At 44.7% G+C, this 19,497-nt stretch overlaps 1 protein-coding gene across 5 annotated transcripts in view; it reads left to right on the plus strand.

Moving 5' to 3' along the window:
• Nucleotides 1-9,897: 9,897 nt before the first annotated feature.
• Nucleotides 9,898-19,497, plus strand: part of ALDH1L1 (aldehyde dehydrogenase 1 family member L1) — a 141,833-nt gene continuing 132,233 nt past the window's right edge. For 3 of the 5 annotated variants that reach the window (XM_047849810.1, XM_047849813.1, XM_047849814.1), the window contains exon 1: nt 10,376-10,668. The gene's annotated coding sequence lies outside the window, so the exon portion shown is untranslated. Of the gene's footprint in view, nt 10,020-10,375; nt 10,669-19,497 lie in introns of those variants that run through there. The other 2 variants (XM_047849812.1, XM_047849811.1) reach the window with 2 other exon arrangements.

A 19,497-nucleotide genomic window follows, 5' to 3' on the forward strand; every position in this document is an offset into this window, starting at 1 on the left:
AAAGCTATAGCAATTAAAAAGCTTGGCTGCTGTCCCAGGAACAGGCAAACATCAATTACAGGGAATACAAAAATGGGGCTCTTTCAATTGCCAACCTCAAATGGGCCCTCACTACCATAACCTAATGATGACACTTCCTTAGAACTATGGTCGCCTAGAACCCCTCCACTTCCAGAACCACTGATTCAAGCATCCCTCTCCTCCCATTCTCTGTCCACATGTTCTCTCACTCAGTCTTTGGCTCAGCTGCTCCAGGACGACCGTTCACTGACATAAATGAGAACTCTAGTTCACTGACGTTTTTAATTTCCCCTGCCCACCAGCATTTTCCTTGCCCAGCTTAGCTTCTGAAGTTCATTACTGCCCTTTGTTTTTCACTGAAATCATCTGGGCAAATTTCCAGGCTTGCATGAACCCAAAGACCTGTTTCCTTTTCCTTAAGGCCTACTTTTTGAGTAGCCTGGGGCTGCTGGCTGAGTGTCTCAAAACAATACAGATTGGTCCTATTTATGAACACTAACATCAAATAAGCTGTCAGTATTCCACCATTGCCTGAACCAACCCACTTTCCTGTATCCCATGTCAGCAGATAGTTTCACCTTGTTCTTTACAAAGGGAAGGAAAGCTGTGAGGTGAGATCTACCATCTTATACTAACATGAAAGTCAATTCCACCATCCATCCACCCACCCACCCATCCATTCATCCATCTATCATCTATCCATTACATTTCCCTCCCTGCCTGTCTCCTTCCCTAGATTTCATCTACCATCCATCCATTCATTCACCCATCCATCCTGCCTGCCTGCCTGCCTTGTTTCCCTGTGGTTATAGTGTCATTGAAGGCCACTCCATGAATATGTTTTTGGGTGCCTTCCCTTCCCATCTTTTCAGGAAATTCAGGCACTACAAATTATCTTCTTTCTTTCTTTCTTTGTTTCTTTCTTCTCTTTCTAAAATGTCTATTTATTTTGAGAGAGAGAAAGAGAGAATGAAAGAGAGAGAGAGAGAGAGAGAGAGAGAGAGAGAGAATGCTATCAGGGCAGGGGCAGAGAGAGAGAAAGAGGAAGAATCCAAAGCAGGATCCACACTCAGTGCAGAGACCAGTGCCGGGCTGGATCCCACAACCATGAGATCGTGACCTGAGCTGACGCCTAACCGGCTGAACTACCCAGGCGCCCCAACTCTTTCTTTCTTTTTATTCAATTTTTCCTTCTCAGCTGAATCCTTCCCCCTGGATTTTTACACTAAGTCTGTCTCATGAAAAACCTTTCCCTTGACTCCAGGTCTTTGTCCATCATGCCTTGTCTCATTATCTTTCCCTTCACAGTCAAACACTTAACAAGTGCTTGTCTCCATGTCTTCACTGTACTTTCACTTCTCCTTCCCTCCATGCTGGCTCTGTTCCTGTCACCCACACAGTCCTCATTGAGGTCACCAATGATTTTCATGTTGCCAACCTAATGCATATGCTTTCTTCCTCATCCTAACCTCTCCATAGCAGTCAGTACCCTTGGCCCCCTGTGTCAGCCTTGTGCCTGGTTGCTCTCAGGTCTGTTCCTTGTCTCTTTCCCCTCTGCTCCACATTACAGGTGCCCAGGCTCAGCAACCACATTTCTCAGGCTCCCTTGCCAAGTGAATGGCTTCTGGTTCGCTTGGGCATTGGGAAGCCCTTGGTGGGAGATGGGAAGAGAGTGAGCCAAAGCCAGGATATTTTCCCCTTCTCTGCTTCAGGCAACATCTCCAGGAGTAGCTGTGTCTCCTCCTTGATCCAAATCTCCTTGGGCAGCCGTGCCAGTCCCAGTTTCTGAGTGGTCCTCTTTTGTTTTTTTCCTCTGCTGAGAGACTCCAAATTCAGAGGTCTGTTATATAGAGCAGAACAGGACAAGGATTTTGAGCAACCAAGCACATGGACTGACATGGGGCCAGCAGCTTTGACTATAATGGATAGGTCAAATGGGGAGAAAGTGTATGCGTTAAGTTTGGCAACATGAAAGGCATTGGTGACCTCATCTTTCCTTTGTCCATCCATCTGGCTTTAGAGTGGTGTCAGCTTCCTGTCTGTTGCTAACCTCTGAGTTGTCTCATCATTTCTCATTTGCACTCTTAGCCCTTTTAACACTTTTGTAACCATATATTAAGTTCCTTCATTGAACTTGGATGAGCTCTCTCCTAACTGGGTGGTATTGATGAAGTTCTGGGGTGATGGTGGGGGATCAGGAGCTGATGGCCAAGGAAGAATTCTTGAAGACATCTTTGGTGCAAAAAGGTGATTTTATTAAAGCACAGGGACAGGAACTGTGGGCAGGGAGAGCTGCACTGGGGTTGTGGAGTGTAACTGGTTATATACCATGTGATGAGGGAGCTTGGGGCAAGCTGAGGACAAAGTACAAGCTAGCACCACTCCCCCAGGGGGAATTTTTGTGACATTCCTCAGGCACTCCTGGTTGCCCAACGACAAAGGAAAGGACAGAAAACAAATGGCTAACTGGTAGAGATCACAGTCATACAGGACATGGGTCTCCATCAGTTTACAAATGTCTTGGCAAATTACAAGAAAAAGACAATCATATCAATAGCCTAATCTCCAAAAACCTGTAGACTCAGTTTCCTGGAGCCCCAACATCATCCTCCCCTCCATAGTGATGTGGGGAACAAAGGCAAGAAGGAAATGGCAGGTAAAATTAAATTTCCTTATAACCTGCAGCCCATTGACAACTATTTGAGGCTGGCAGAGTAGTTTCTCCAGGAACTCTTTACTGTCCTAATGTTAATGCTTTGCTAGAGGGAAAAACAACATTAGCTTGACAATAGCTAGGCTTCCATTATCCCGAGAGTCTTCTTTAGCATATGAAAATCCCATTGGAAACTTCCCCTGGACTTTACCTCCCCCAACTCCCAAGCAGCCAGTGTCTCCTCAGGGTACCTGGGCAGCTCTTCCTGCCCCTGGGTCCTGTTCTGGTGCTTTAATAAAATCACCTTTTTGCACCAAAGATGTCTTCAATAATTCTTTCCTGATCTTCGGCTCTAGACCCCACAAACTGCACCACCATCCCAATACCTCATCACCATGGACTTGGGGGAGGTGGAATCAAAAAAGAAGGTGAAAGGGCGGGCCTACGCCAGCCGACTCCATCTTGTTCTGTGTCCTTCACCTTGACCACACCTCCTCCCCTTGAGTAAACCCTCCCTCACCTGCCGGACCCTTCCCCAGGACCCCTCCCCAGCCAATCGGCTGAGGCCATAGCCATTACCTCACCAACTGCCCCCAGGCCCCAATAAAACCTTTGTCCTTTTGAAACTCGCTCTCTTTCCCTGGTATCTCACCGCTGCGTCGGTGCAGGTAGGGGATTGAGCTCGAGCTAGCTCGAATAAAGGCTCTTTGCTTTTGCATCGGACTCGGCTCCCTGGTGGTCTTTGGGGATCACGAATTCTGGGCATAACAAAGGGAAGAGTGTTAATTCCCTAGGCTATGTTGGTGGCTAGCTTTGTCCTTGCCCAACGTCACTGTTCTCAAACAGTCCTCTCTCTACTGCACCCTCCTTTGAGTACAGTAAATATTCCCTGGCCCTCTCTCTCAACTCCTTAGGGCCTAGAGGTGGTAATGATGAGGTAGCAAGAGGTAAGCTGAGGGGCAAAGCACAAGCTAGCACACCCCCCCTCCCCCAAGGTGGGACATGTATGATATTCCTTGGACATTCCTGGTTACCCCAAAATGGGAAAGGGCAAAAAACAAATGGTCAAACTGATGAGTCTCTACCAGTTTACCACAAAAAGACAATCCCATCATAGCCTAAAGTCCAGGAACTCCCTTCTGTCTTAATGTTAATACTTTGCTAAAGGGAAAACAACCTTAGCTTGACAACAGCTAGGCCTCCAGTAAGTCTTTAGAATGTGAAAGTCTCTTTGGAAACTCCCTCCTGACTTTATCTCTCTTGTCTCCATAAAATGCTCACCTCCCACTGCCCATGGGTCCTGTCCCCATGCGTCAATAAAATCACTTTTTTGCACCAAAGACATCTTCAAGAATTCTTTCTTGGCCATTGCCTCTGGGCCCCACTAACCCCTCGTCATCCCAAAACTTCATCCCAAAACTTCATCAGTAACACCTCCGCTATCACTGGCCCTGGGCACCACTCGTGCTCCCTGGGGCCAGTGCCACATTCTTCTCACCTGGTCTACCTTATAGTCTCTCCACCTCTTTCTTGAACATGGACACTGCCGCTCCTTCAGCCAGAGGCTACTTCCCAAATGGCAGGCCTGGAACCAGCATAAGCTGAGCAGTTTCAAACAAGCCCTATTTTTCCAAGGCTTTTTGATGCTGACTGGCCTTTTTTTCTGAAATTAAGATGAATGTCAATGGAAACTGACTTAAAAAAATTAATTGTGGTAAAATAACATAAAATTTACCTTTGTAAGCATTTTTAGGTGCCCCCTTCAGTGGCGTTAAGTACACTGATGCTGTGCAATCCCCACCATCCATCTCCAGAACTCTTTATCTTCCCAAACTGAAATTCCATCTCCATTAACCTCTAACTCCTTATTCCCCTCCCCCAGCCCCTGCAATCACCGCCCTACTTGCTGTCTCTAGGAATCTGTTGACTCTGGAGACTTCAGATAAGTGGGATCACACAGTATTTGTCTGTTTATGTCTGGCTTAACTGGCTGCATGGTGAGTTATCGTCCTCCTTGTTCCTTAGAAACTACTCACACTCACACTTCCACCTCCACGACCCCTGCATTCATTCTTACTTTTCTCTCTAGCTGGAATCTTTCTCATCTTTTCCCTTAGTTATTTATCCCAGTCTGCCCTGGCTGTACTATCACATCATTTTCCCCACTTTCATTTCTGCTGGGTCTGCACATTCATGTCCTGTACTAGGCTACAAGCACCTGAAGGAGACTGCACCTGCCTCTCCCCCATTCTCATTCATTCTTGTGCCATGAACTCCTGGGGCTATCTTCAGGCTAGAGGCTGTCCCAGGCACTGGGATACAACTCCAAAACAACCCCAAGGTTTGATTTAACACAGGAGTCAACAAGTTCTGCTGGAGGCTGGCAAGGTCCTCATAGGAGATGGCTGTGAACCTCCTGACCAATGGCTTAGCTCCACAGAAACATGTTTGTTTGTAATTCTGGGTCCTCAGATGGGCCCTAGTTCAAGACCTGGAGTGGTATTAAAGCTAACTCATATTTTTACCTCTATATGTGATATGGTCTGAATGCTTGTGCCCCCCCTATAAATTCATATGTTGATATTCCAACCCCCAAAGGAGGTAGGATTAGAAGGTGGGGCTTTGGAGGTGATCAGGTACTAAAGGTGGAGCCCCCATGGAGGGGATTAGTGCCTTTATGAAAGAGACTCCACAGAGCTCTCTGGCCCTTCCACCAGATTGCTGAGGACACAGCAAGAAGTCCCCCAAAAGAGGGCCCTCCTGATCATGCTGGCATGATCTCAGACTTCCAATCTCCAGAGCTGTGAGAAATAAATTTCTTTTGTTTATAAGCCATTTGGTTTGTGGCATTGTGTTATAGCAGCTGGATCAGACCAAGACAATATGTAGTCACAGGCTGCCCATTTTAAGAGGGAATATTGAGGAAAACCCTCCTGAGATCTCAGCTCCCACTGGGAAGAGATTCTAAGGGATCAGACACCAAGTGACACTATGAGCAATTCACAAGTTCTAAGAGGAGTGTGGAGTGGTCTTACTTTGCCTCTGAATGGGAGGCCTCAGGAGTTCAGCAAGGGCAGAACTGGCCCAGATTTGAAAAGAAAGTTCAGGACATACACCCTGCCTGCTTTGATTTCCAAGAGGCCATAGACCTTGGCAAGTTAATGTTTCCTTTGTAACATACACACAACACTCAGTTACTGAGTTCCCAGAAGATAAGCTGAATCATCGTTACACAACAGAAAGAAAATCCATGTCTGTATCTATCTGGTCACCTATCCATGTGGCCCTGAGCCAGACTCAGCCATCTTCTAAACTGCCCCTAGATTGGAGCAGTAGCTGTATCCCCTTACACAGCACAGGACTTGCAAGCACCCAGTATCTTTGAGCCACTGGGGGACCTGCAGAAAGCTCAGGCAGAGGATCTCTCTGTTGGGACACACCCACACCCTGGTTCCTTTTCCGAGTGAGGTCCTGTGGAAGGCTTTGGGGTACACAGATGAAGTAGACCCTGTTCCTGCCCTCAGGAGTCTTAACATTTGAAAGACAGAGAAAGAGAGACAGAGAGATAAACATAAAAGAAATTATATTAGAGTGTGAGCTGGGCTATGGGAATTCCCAAGGGAGGAGGGCTGGGGAGGGCTTCCCAAAAAAGATAATGCACAGACCAATCCCCAAGGCATAAGTCGGGGCTCAGAGATGAAGTGAAGGGGCATTCTTGGTACAGTGAACAGAACTGGCAGAGGTAGACTCAGTATGACTCATTCAGAGAGTATCAACCTTCAAGGTTACAGAAGAGCTGGCTTTGCCACTCTGGACTCAGGCCCCACTTCTCTCTCTAGTCTATGAAGGGATAGATATAGAAGTCACATACTGTCACTTCCATACCCCTTGGTATTTCATTTGTTAGAAGCAAGTCATTGAGTCCATCCCAGAGTCCAGGGCTCAAGGAATGGCACTCCTCCTCTTGAATGCAAGGAGTGTCAAAGAGCTTTTAAACTATCACAGTCCACCCAGTGGCCACAGGTTATTTACTGACCTCTTGTATGCAAAACATATTCACCCTTCCAAACATCCCCTACCCAAAGTCTTATCCTACTGCAGAATCAGCTCAGAGCCCAGACTCTTTGTGTCTAAATCAGGTCCTGATATGGAGGAGGCTCCTGGGGCATATTTCCTTTTAAGGAGCTCCTTGAGTACAGTCACTCTCTATCTGAAGAACTGTGGATTCAAGGGACAAGCTATCTGTGCCCTTTCCCCCCTACCCAACCCAACATACAATGGCGGGACAGGTGCAGTATGACCACCATAGACATCCTGGTTCAAAGGGGGTAGGGATGGGAGGCACACAGGCATCTCCAAGACACACACTTCTGAACCCCAGTTCAGCAAATGTTGGGAGTTCTTTGATTAGTACTCAAGCCAACTTTGGTCTGAACGTGATTCTTCGTGCTCTTGGTTCCACCCTTTGGACTCTTCAGTTTGTTCTCCAAGTTGTCCTTTTCTTCATTTTTTTAATGTTTATTAATTTTTGAGAGAGAGAGAGAGTGAGCATGAGTGGGGGACGGTTAGAGGGAGAGGGACAGAAAATCCGAAGAAGGCTCTGTGCTGACTGCAGTGAGCCCAATGCTCAGACTCAGGAATCACGAGATCACCACCTGAGATCACGGGTATGATGCTCAACTGAGCCACCCAGGCACCCCTCCAAGTTGTCCTTTGGTTTCCCTGAAATATAGCCTATGTTTGCATCTGTGTGCTTTCTCTGGCTGCTTCTCGCCAGTAGAATTTGAGAGGAGGGGGTTCCAGAAGTCTTTTTTCATGTAGTACTATCTCTGATCATTTCAATCCAAGCTGACACTGCTTTGACAATGTAATTCTTTTGAAAACTTTGTGTATCCTCTGTGAATCTCACTGAGCTTTATTTTTTTAGCCAACTGGCAGCCCCATGGGCATGTCTTCAAGATAAGCCCTTCTCCACCTTGGGCTTCTGCTGAATGGCAATGTCAAGTTTCTTGGAAGGTCCTATTGTTTAATGGAATACTCTGTAGCACCACATTTAACCTTTTTCAAGACTTAACAAAGAATTTTATAGCTACCCTGTGGCTTTGAGACCATCTTTTCCTAGCATGGTCCTGCATTACATCTTTACCTAAACTGTTTGTTAATTTTGGCATCATTTGGCATCTGTAGAAGCTGGAAATTTTCAAATTCAGCAAGCTCTCGTTACTTTTTATTTAACAGTCCTTCTTTTGGCTTATTTCTCTTCCCTCACATTTTCACCTGAGCAGCAAGAAGAAACCAGGAGGCACCTTCAACATTTCGCCTGGAAGGCTTAGCCAGACCATCAGTTTCCTCTGGCACATTTTCCATTTCCCATGTTACTGCAGGTGGCAGTGCTGGAAACTTTCTGTGTAAACTTCCCTCCTCTCCAGCTCTGAGAGGCTAAGAGAAAAATTACCAGGTGTACTCACAACTGCAAAGAAAAGATCTTTCCCCTCCCCCTGCAGTTCCAGAAACCAGCCAGGGCGCGCCCGGTTGTAGTCTGACCTAAAGGCGGGAACCAATCAAGTTCTGCTGAGTAGAGGTCTGCTCAGTAGAGGTCTGCTGAGTGGTTTGAAATAAAGACGGGAACCAAACAAGTTCTGCTGAGCGTTCAAATTTAAATGTCAACCAATAACAGCTCTGTAACCTCAAAATATCCCTAACTTGTTTGTGCCTGTCTATAAAAGAAGCTGCAACATCCTTGCTCGGGGCCTCTTAGTGTCACCGGCAACGAGTGCACGGAGGACCGGGTTCGAACCTGCAATAACCTTGCTGCTTGGCTTTGACTCTTGACTCTGGTGTTTTGTTTTCAGGGGGTCTCTCGAATCGGGGCATATCAGCTCCATACACTGCTAAAGCTGTGGGCTCTTCTCTGATTTCCTGACACTTTTTAGGGTGTCCAATCTCAAAGCCATTTATTCAGGAGTTCCTGTCACCTATCGTCTGTCTTCTCTATTCTAGCCTCAAAGTTCTGCTCATGCTACTTTCCCATTCCAGGCTCCTGACATCCAGTCACTAATTCCACAAATTTTATTAATCCTCTTCTATACACAAGGCACTAGGTGTTGGGGAATTCCTAGTCTTTACCCTCGTGTTCTGTTGGAGAGACATGTCACTCAAATAATCCCAGAAGCTGTGATAAACCTGCAACGGAGTGGGGTGCATGAAGGAAAATCAGTGGCCCTCTGTGGTTACACAGTGAGGGGATCTGTCCTAGTGAGTGCGTGGCTAGGGAAAGCTTCCCTGAGGATGTGACATGTACATAGGGAGTGGGGTTCCCTTGAGAAAGAAGATGAACAGCACATGGTGAGCTCATTAGTCAAGATGGTCAGTGTATATGAGGGACAGGAAGGAGAACTGGAGGCGGGAGCAGAAAGAACAGGAGGACCCTTCCTGAGAATCGCCTAAGGGGCTCAATAGGGACAGGTCACCTCAATCCTGGGTCTTCATCCAGGCAGGTGAGCATTAAGCCATTTGACAAACATTTAACATCTACTTTGTGCTAGCACTGTGTCCTGGGGATACAACAGTGAATGCATCACACAAGTTTCCTGCCCTCAAAGAGTTGTAGTAGCAGGAGAAACAGATTAATAAGCAAACAATGAACTAGAAAATGTCACATGTACAGTAAGTGTTGTGAAGGAAATAAAACAGGGTGAAGTGATGGGGACTGGCTGAGAGACTTCCTTAGGTTGTGTGACTTGGAAAAGCTTCTCTAAGGCTCTGCATCAGATATTGGATATATCAGGTACTATGTGAAGACAGGAAGAGTTGTGCCTCTGTAGTGTTTGAGAGAGGAATATTCTGGCAGAGGCCCTGAGGCTGGAGCATGCTTGAGGTGTCCAGGCACTGAGTAGAGGTCCAGGTAACTGGAGCTCAGGTAGAGACAGCCTCAGAAGTGAGGCTGGGAAGCAGAGTCCAGCGGCAGGAGTGGCAGGAAGGACATTCTTGGCAGCTTGTTCAGGATACACTGGACATAGGCTCACAGTCAGGAAACAATGTGCAGATTTATCTTCCTTTATTCATTTGTGCAGACTTACTTTGGCCCAGAGTGGAACAGATAACCCTGCCTGAGACAGGCTTGGTCAGGTGGGGAGATAGGGGAGGGGTCAGCGGCACCCAGACTGGGTGGAAGGGAGCAAGAAGAGGAGTAGCCTAGGGGGAAGCCTGGGGCTGTAGAAGGCAGGAAGGGCACAGGCAGAAACCCCAATATTCATCTGGACACACTGTCACTGTCTCCTGCAGGCGACTGCAAGTTTGCAGAGGGCGAGGATCTTGTTTGGCTCTGCTCGGTGGATGGCACACGGTAGGAACTTGGCACATGATTCTTGGATGAATGAATGAGTGAGCGGGTGAGAGAGTGAAATGATCTGGTTGGCGAGTTTCCTCCTACCAACTCAGCCTTGCAGCAATGCCTAACCAGGGAGAGCCTGCGCCTTTTCAGAGCCCTGTGAATTCTGAAGGGCCTATCACAAGTCTTTTCGCCTATAAATGCAAGCAAGCCCAGAGAGGGTGAGTGACACACCCTGGCCACTGTCACACAGCCATTGAGAGCTCTCCCCACCCCTGCCCAGGGTGACTTTATGCCCGCCCCGCGCCCCCGCCCCTCTCGCCTCCGCCCGGCGCCCCTCCCTTCCCTGGCTCTGGCCTTGCTCGAGGCCCTGGGACTGGCAGAGGCGGGCCCCACCTCTCCGCCGTCCTGGGCCGGCCTGGGCCAGCCCCTTGTCCCCCGACCGAAGCTTTCAGAGGTCCCTTCTGGCCCGCGACTCCTGCGCCTCCTCCCGCGCTTGGTGAGTGCCCCTGAGCCCCGACGCTCCGAGGGAGGGAGCCTGTCCCAACTGGCGACTCCAGGGACTCTGAGCTCAGGTCCCTCAACTGGGCTCCCGGTGGACGCAGGAGCCTCGCCGCAGGGACGCCGGGTCTGGAGTCCGGATCCGCGATTCCCCCTGGGGCAGGTGAGCCTCCAGTCTAGCTAGGGGTCCTCAGGCTAAAGGACGATGGTATGGGGGCGGGGCTCGCCGAAGGTGGGGCCGGACCCGGCGAACAGGGTGCTTTACCGAGCCAGCACAGCCCAGTGAGTGGACGTTATCTGACCAGCTCACAGAAGAGAAAACTGAGGCTCCGAGAGAGAAAGGGACAAGCCGAAGGTGACTGGGCCGGTCCGTGGTGGAGGGGCAGTCTGCCTCCGGGGCTAAGTCCCTCACCCCATTATATCGGGTGTGGAAAAGATCCCCCCTGATTGGCCAAATCTGGGGGCCGTGCACAAGGACCTCTTGTGATTGGAGAGCTCCCCTGGTGTAGCGGGGCACTGACCCCTGGGCCCCAGCTTGACCCCAACCCCGGGTTCCCAGGGTCGCGCTACTTGGAACCCAGCGCCCCCCCCCCCCCCGCCCCCCCGCACCTGTGCAGGCCCCTCGTTTGTCACCTCCCTAGAAAAGGCAAGAATCTCCCTCAGGTGCAGATGGAGACAGAATTTAGTATTCTCACACACTGGGTTAAGAGTATGGGCTTGGCGTCAGGTGACTGTTTTCTCCCCACTCCCTCACTTTTCAGTGACCTTGGGCAAGTTTCTGGAACTCTGACTCCGTTTCTTTGGCTAAAATTGGGGTGGGGGGATAAATACTAACAGTACCTTACCTGCTAAGATTGTTTCAGGATGGCATGAGTTTATGCACTAAGGCCATAGGCCCTCTGTGAATGTTGGCACTCTCCCCCCTATGAGGATCAACCTTCACGACAATGTTGGGAGACAATCCTGTGACATTTTGGAGACAAGAATTTAAGCCTTAGAGATGCAAATGATTCGCTAAGGTTGAATACAGGTCTACAGGCTCAGGTGGTCTAGGGGGCCTGCCCGTGTGCCCAGGATAGTGAGAAAGACATCGGATGAAACATGAACCCCCGCGGACCCTGGCTGTGGAACCGACAAGCATCTGCCCTGCCAGTGGCCGAATGGAACAGATTGACTGCAGGAGAGGAATCAGCTCCCCCCCACCCCCGCCGTCATCCCCAAAGGGCAGCTGGTGGAAGAGGATGCCTTGTGGCTGTGCCCTGCAACTTGGCTGAGCCTCTGCCCTCTCCTAGAGCTGCATTCTTTTGTGGGTCCCCAGACCAAAGCAGGAAAACAGATGGCCCAGAGCTGCTGTCCCTGCCCTGGGCTGCCCCTCTTGAGCAGGATCTGATAGCTGGGTCCTGGAGAGCCAGGTCTGGGCTGGGTGCTTGGGGTGGGAGGCCTGGGAGGCCCTGACAGCTCTACAGCTGTACCCACGCACTGCACTGCCGGGAACAGGAGCACACCCCCCTGCCAACTCAGGAAGGAGGTGGAGGCTTGCAGGCTGCCCACTCAGCCAGCCCAGCTGCAGCAGCCCACGTGGGGCTCTGTACTCCCTTCCCCGGCTCCACCCCCCCGCCCCCTGCGCTTCCTGATCTTTCTGCTGGCCAAAGGTCAAGATTGGCTGAGGCCCCTCCCAGCGCACCTGTCCCTGCCACACTCAGCTTCCCTGGACTGTGACCACAGCCTTCCTGGTGGCTACCCTGACCCTGCCTCCCTGCTTCCAAAGGGATCTTGTTTGTATTGCTTTCTTTTCCCACAAGTAATACGTGCTCAGTATAGAAAAAGCCAGAACATTCTGGTAAGCAAAAGATAATTACTGATAATTATTGAAAATACCCCAAATTCAAAAAACTCTTCTCAGTAACTTTTAACATTTCTGTGGGAATCCTCCCAGGTTTTTACACTGCAGGTGCACAAACATACACACACCCACAGCACTTTTAAAAATTACAGTGGTTTGTCACCTGTGGGGGCGTTTTGACCTTTTTTCCAGGTAGTGAAACAGCGTGTTACCACTTCTAACTGACTGCGCTGGGTTTACCCAGTGTGAATGTATCATAATTTTACAACACTCATGCCTCTATCTGCTCATCCAAATAGAATTTAGAAGTGAAAATGCTGAGTCAGAATTTTCTAGGATTTTGGTATTTCTTGCCAAATTTTCCTCCAGAGAATTGGTACCAATTTTTGTCCCATTAGTGCTACAGGAGCGCAGCTGTTTTCTCATAATCTAGACAACAGCTGATATTTATATTGCTTAAGCCCCTTCCAATTTTAAAGGAGAAAAATAGTCCCTTGTTTTATTATGCATGAATTATTTGATTAATTGCAATTTGAACATTTTTATTTATCTATTGGCTCTAATTTTTTTTCTTTTGGCAAATTGCTTTCAGACACATGTAAAATCTTCCTGTATGAAAAGCCATCACATGCTTTCTTGTATATTTCTTCTTTAGTGTCAAGTTTCTAAGCCCCATACTTACCGGTATTTTCTTATACTTTGATGTTTTCTTCTTGTATTTGATTTTTTTAATACTTATTTTAATCCAATTGACCTGTATTTTGAAGTAAGATGTGAACGATACACCTAGATTTATTTGTTTGTTTAAATTAGTTTTTAGAACAGTTTTAAGTTTATAGAAAAATTGAGCAGAGTACAAAGAGCTCCCATATAGTCCCTCAGCCCCTGCCCCCTCCACTGTCACTTATTAGTAACACCTTGCATTAACATTAGCCTGGTACATTTGTTACTCTTGATGAGTGGATACTGATACAACATTCTTTTTGTTTTTGTTTACTTTTACTTTTTTATTTTTTAATGTTTATGTATTTTTGAGAGAGAATCAGAGAGAGACAGAGGTGAGTGGGGGAGGGGCAGAGAGAGAGGGAGACACAGAATCCAAAGCAGGCCCCAGGCTCTGAGCTATCAGCACAGAGCCCAACACGGGGCTCAAACAAATGGACTGTGAGATCATGTTGGACACTTAACTGACCGAACCACCCAGAGACCCCCGATACAATATTCTTAATTAAAGTCCATAGCTTACATCACTCTTTGTGTTGTATATTCAATGGGTTTTCACAAATGTATAAGGACCTGCATCTGACATGATAGTAGATAACTGTAAAAAAAATCTCCTGTGTTCCACCTGTTCATCCCTTTCTCCCCTCCCCCAAACCGTGTCAAACACTGATTCCCCCCCACCCCCACCCCATTTTCTTAGTTTTAAGACTCTCATAGTTAGAATAATACAGTATGTAGCCTTTTAAGACTGGCTTCTTTCACTTAGCAATATGCATTTATATTTCCACTGTATCTTTTCATGGCTTAATGGCTCTTTTCTTCTTAGCATGGAATAAAATCCCATTGTCCAGATGTACCGCAGTTTATTTATCCATTCACCTACTGAAGAACATCTTGGTTGCTTCCAAGTTTAGGTAGTTATGAATAATGATGCTATAAACATCGGTGTGCAGGTTTTTGTGTGGACCTAAATTGCCAGCTAATTTTGGTAAATACCGTGGAGTATGATTGCTGAATTGTATGGAGAGAATGTGTTTAGTTTTGTAAGAAACTGCAAAACAATTTTTCAAGGTGACTACCATTTTGCATTCCCACCCGCAATGAATGAGAGTTCCTATCGCTCCCCATCTTTGCCAGCATTTTCATTGGTGGTGTTTTGGATTTTAGTCATTCTAATAGATTTGCAGTGGTATCTCATTATTGTTTTAATTTGCAATCCTTAGTGATGTATGATGTTGAACATTTTTTCAAATACTCATTTCCCGTCAGTATATCTTCTTTGCTGAGGCATCTGCTTAGGTCTTTCCCCCATTTTTTTAGTTGAGTTGCTTTCTTATTGTTGAGTTTTAAGAATTTTTTGTATATTTTGGATACTAGTCCTTTATCAGATGTGTGTTTTGTAAATTTTTCTCCCTATCTGTGGCTTGTCTTTTGAAGAGCAGAAGTTTTCAATTCTAATAAAGTTCAGTTTATTACTTTTTTTCTTCCATGGTTTTGTTGTATTTAAAAAGACCCAAGGCCATCTGGACTTTCTTCTATGTTATATTCTGTGAGTTTTATAGTTTTATCTAAATGTAGATTTTACATTGGAGCACCTGGGTGGCTTAGTCGGTTGAGTGTCCCACTTTGGCTCAGGTCATGATCTCACAGCTGGTGAGTTTGAGCCCCTCATGGAGCTCACTGCTGTCAGCACAGAGCCCACTTCAGATCTGTCCCTCTCTCTCTCTGCCCCTTCCCCACTTGTGCTTTCTCTCTCAAAAAAAAAAAAATAAATAAAAAAATAAATAAATCTTTAAAAGAAAATGTAGATATTACATTTAGGTCTGTGATTGGTTTTTGAGGTTTTTTGTTGTTGTTGTTGTTTGCATGTGGAAATAGTTCGAGAATAATGTGTTAATAATAGTTCTATCCTTTCTCTACTGAATTGCCTTTACTGCTTTGTCAAAGATCAGTTGACTGTTTTTGTGTGAGTCTGTTTCTGGGTTCTCTATTCTGTCTATTGATATATTTGTCTACTCTTTTGCCAGTATCACCCTGTCTTGATTTCTGTAGCTTCATAGTAAATCTTGAGGTTGGATAGTGTCAGTATTTTGACTTTGCTCCTCTCCTTCAATATTGTGTTGGATAATTCAGGTCTTTTGCCTTTAGTATAAATTTTAGAATCAGTTTGTTGATATCTGCAAAATAACTTGCTAGGGTTTTCATTGAGATTGTGTTGAATCCAAAGATCAAATTGGAAAGAACTGATATCTTGACAATATTGAGTTTCCTATCCATGTATGTACAATATCTCCATTTATTTAGGTTTTATTGGATTTCCTTCGTTAGTCTTGTGGTTTTCCTTATATTGCTCTTTTACATATTTTGTTATATTTACACATAAATAATTTCAGTTTTGGGTGATAATATAAATGGTATTGTGTTTTTAAAAATTTTTAATGTTTGTTTATTTTTGAGAGAGAGAGAGAGAGAGAGAGAGAGAGAGAGCAAGCCTGGGAGGGGCGGAGAGAGAGGGAGATACAGAATCTGAAGCAGGCTCCAGACTCTGAGCCATCAGCACAGAGCCCAACATGGGACTCAAACTCAACAATCATGAGATTCTTTGACCTGAGCTGAAGTCGGATGCTTAACTGACTGAGCCACCCAGGCACCCCTGTTTTTAATTTCAAACCCCAATTGTTTATTGACGGCATATTGACTTTTGCATATTAACCTTCTCTCTTGTAATCTTCTGATAATCATTAATTAGTTCCAAGAGTTTTTTGCTGATTTTTGGAGATTTTCTACTTGGACAATTATGTCATCTGTGAACAGTTTATTTCCCCCTTTCCAATCTGTATACCTTTTATCTCCTTTTCTTGTGTTACTGCCTTGCTAGAATTTCCAGTAGGGTGTTGAATAGAAGTAATGAAAGGGAACACCCTTGACTTGTTCCTGATCTTAGTGGGAAAGTTTCTAGTTTCTCACCATTAAGTATGATGTTAGAGGGGCATCTGAGTGGCTCAGCTGGTTAAGCATCTGACTCTTGATCTCACCTTAGGTCTTGTTCCCAGGGTGGTTAATTCAAGCCCCACATTGGGCTCCATGCTGAGTGTGGAGCCTACTTAAAAAAATGTGATGTTATAATTTTTGAGGTTTTTTTTTTTTTTGTAAATGTTCTTTATCAAGTTAACTTCCTCTCTATACCTACTTTGCTGAGAATCTTTATCATGAATCGTTGTTGGATTTTGTCAAATTGTTCTTTTAAAAACCTTTTTTGATTGATTTATTGTGTAATTTACATCCAAGTTAGTTACCTTCAGGAGTAGATTCCTTAATGCCCCCTACCCATTTACCCATCTCCCCTCCCACAACCCCTCCAGCAACCCTGTTTGTTTTCTATATTTAAGAGTCTTTTATGTTTTATTCCCCTCCCTGTTTTTATATTTTTTTGCTTCCTTTGCCTTAACTTCATCTGTTTTGTATCTTAAATTCTTCATATGAATGAAGTCATATATTTGTCTTTCTCTGACTAATTTTGCTTAGCATAATACCCTCCAGTTCCATCCACGTAGTTGCAAGTGGCAAGATTTCATTCTTTTTGATTGCCGAGTAATACTCCATTGTGTATATATACCACATCTTCTTTATCCATTCATCCATTGATGGGCATTTGGACTCTTTCCATACTTTGCCTATTGTCAAAAGCACTGCTATAAACATTGGGGTGCATATGCCCCTTTGAAACAGCATACCTGTATCCCGTGGATAAATACCTAGTAGTGCAATTGCTGGGTCATAGGATAGTTCTGTTTTTAATTTTTGGAGGAACCTCCATATTGTTTTCCAGAGTGGCTGCACCAGTTTGCATTCCCATCAGCAGTGCAAAAGAGATCCTCTTTCTCTTCATTCTTGCCAACATCTGTTGTTGCTGAGTTGTTAATGTTAGCCTTTCTGACAGGTGTGAGGTGTTATCTCATTGTGGTTTTGATTTGTATTTCCCTGATGATGAGTGATGTTGAGTAGTTTTTCATGTGTCAGTTGGCCATCTGGATGTCTTCTTTGGAGAAGTATCTACTCATGTCTCTTGCCCAGTTTTTCACTGGATCATTTGGTTTTTGGGTGTTGAGTTTGATAAGTTCTTTATAGATTTTGGATACTAACCCTTTATCTGATACGTTGTTTGCAAATATCTTCTCCCATTCCTTCGGTTGCCTTTTAGTTTTGCTGATTGTTTCCTTCACTGTGCAGAAGAGTCCCAATAGTTCATTTTTGCTTTTGTTTCCCTTGCCTCTGGAGACATGTTGAGTAAGAAGTTGCTGTGGCCAAGGTCAAAGAGGTTTTTGCCTGCTTTCTCCCCTATGATTTTGATGGCTTTCTGTCTTATGCTTAGGTCGTTCATCCATTTTGAATTTATTTTTGTGTATGGTGTAAGAAAGTGGTCCAGGTTCATTTTTCTGCATGTTGCTGTCCAGTTTTCCCAGCACCACTTGTTGAAGAGACTGTCTTTATTCCATTGGATATTCTTTTCTGTTTTGTCAAAGATTAGTTGGCCATGTGTTTGTGGGTCCATTTCTGGGTTCTTTATTCTGTTCTGGTGATCTGAGTATCTGTTTTGTGCAATATCCAAACTGTTTTGATGATTACAGCTTTGTAATATGTCTTGAAGTCTGGGAGTGTGATGCCTCCAGCTTCGGTTTTCTTTTTCAAGATTTTTTTGGCTATTCAGGGTCTTTTCTGGTTCTGTACAAATTTTAGGATAATTTGTTCTAGCTCTGTGAAGAATGGTGGTGTTATTTTGGTAGGCATTGCGTTGAATATGTAGATTACTTTGGGTAGTATCCACATTTTAACAATATTTGTTCTTCCAATCCAAGAGCATGCAACATTTTCCACTTTTTGTGTCTTCTTCAATTTCTTTCATAAGCTTTCTATAGTTTTCAGTGCATGGATTTTTCATTTCTTTGCTTATGTTTATTCCTAGGTATTTTATAGTTTTTGATGCAATTATAAATGGGATCGATTCTTTGATTTCTCTTTCTCTGGCTTCATTATTGGTGTATAGTAATGCAACTGATTTCTGTGTGTTGATTTTATATCCTGCAGCTTTGCTGAATTCATGGATCAGTTCTAGCAGTTTTTTGATTGGATCTTTTGGGTTTTCCATATAGAGTATCATGTCATCTGCGAAGAGCGAAAGTTTGACTTCCTTCTGGCTTATTTGGCTGCCTTTTATTCCTTTGTGTTGTCTGATTGCTGAGGCTAACACTTCCAATACTATGTTGGACAACAGTGGCAAGAGTGGACATCCCTGTAGTGTTCCTGACCTTAAAGGGGAAAGCTCTCAGTCTTTTTCCATTGAAAATGATATTAGCAGTGGGTCTTTCATATATGGCTTTTATGATCTTGAGGTATGATCCTTCCATCCCTACTTTCTTGAGGGTTTTTGATCAAGAAAGGATGCTGTATTTTGTCAAATGCTTTCTCTGCATCTATTGAAAGGATCATGTGGTTCTTGTCCTTTCTTTTACTGATGTGATGTATCACATTGATTGTTTTGCAGATGTTGAGCCAGCCCTGCATCCCAGGTATAAATCCCACTTGGTCTTGGTGAATAATTCTTTTATATTGTTAGATCCAGTTGACTAGTATCTTGTTGAGGATTTTTGCATCCATGCTCATCAGGGAAATTGATCTGTAGTTCTTTTTAGTGGGGTCTTTGTCTGGTTTTGGAGTCAAGGTGATGCTGGCTTCATAGAAAGAGTTTGGAAGTTTTCCTTCCATTTCTACTTTTTGGAACAGCTTGAAGAGAATAGGTGTTAACTCTTTAAATGTTTGGTAGAATTCCCCCGTAAAGCCATCCAGCCCTGGACTCTTGTTTTTTGGAAGTCAAATTGTTTTTCTGCATCAATTTACATGTTCCTATGATTTTCCTTTTTTTTTTCCTGTTGGTGTGATCTATTACACTAATTGATTTTTAAATGTTAAACCTGGAATACCTCTAGTATAAATCCCACTTGACTGTGATGTATAATTCTTTCTTTACATTGTTAAATATTTTAATATCTATGTTCATGAAAGATACTGACCTATAGTTTTCCTTTCTTGTAATGTGTTTGTTTTTTGCATTAGGGTAATGTTGGCCTGATACATTGAGTTAGGAAGTATTCCGTTTTTGTTTTCTGAAATTGTAACAGAATTGATAAAATTTCTCTCTTAGATGTTTGGTGGAATTCACCAGTGAATCTGGTGCTTTCTGTTTTGGAAAGGTATTAATTATTGATCCAATGTCTTTAATAAACAGGACTATTTATATTATATCTGTTTTTCCTTGTATAAGTTTGGTAAATTGTGCTTTTCAAGAAGTGTTCCATTTCATCTAGGTTATCACATTTAAGGGTATAGAGATATTCATAATCCTCTATTATTCTTTTAATGACTATGGGA

Source organism: Prionailurus viverrinus, chromosome A2, assembly GCF_022837055.1.
Source record: "Prionailurus viverrinus isolate Anna chromosome A2, UM_Priviv_1.0, whole genome shotgun sequence".
In the NCBI taxonomy this organism is placed as follows: Eukaryota; Metazoa; Chordata; class Mammalia; order Carnivora; family Felidae; genus Prionailurus; species Prionailurus viverrinus.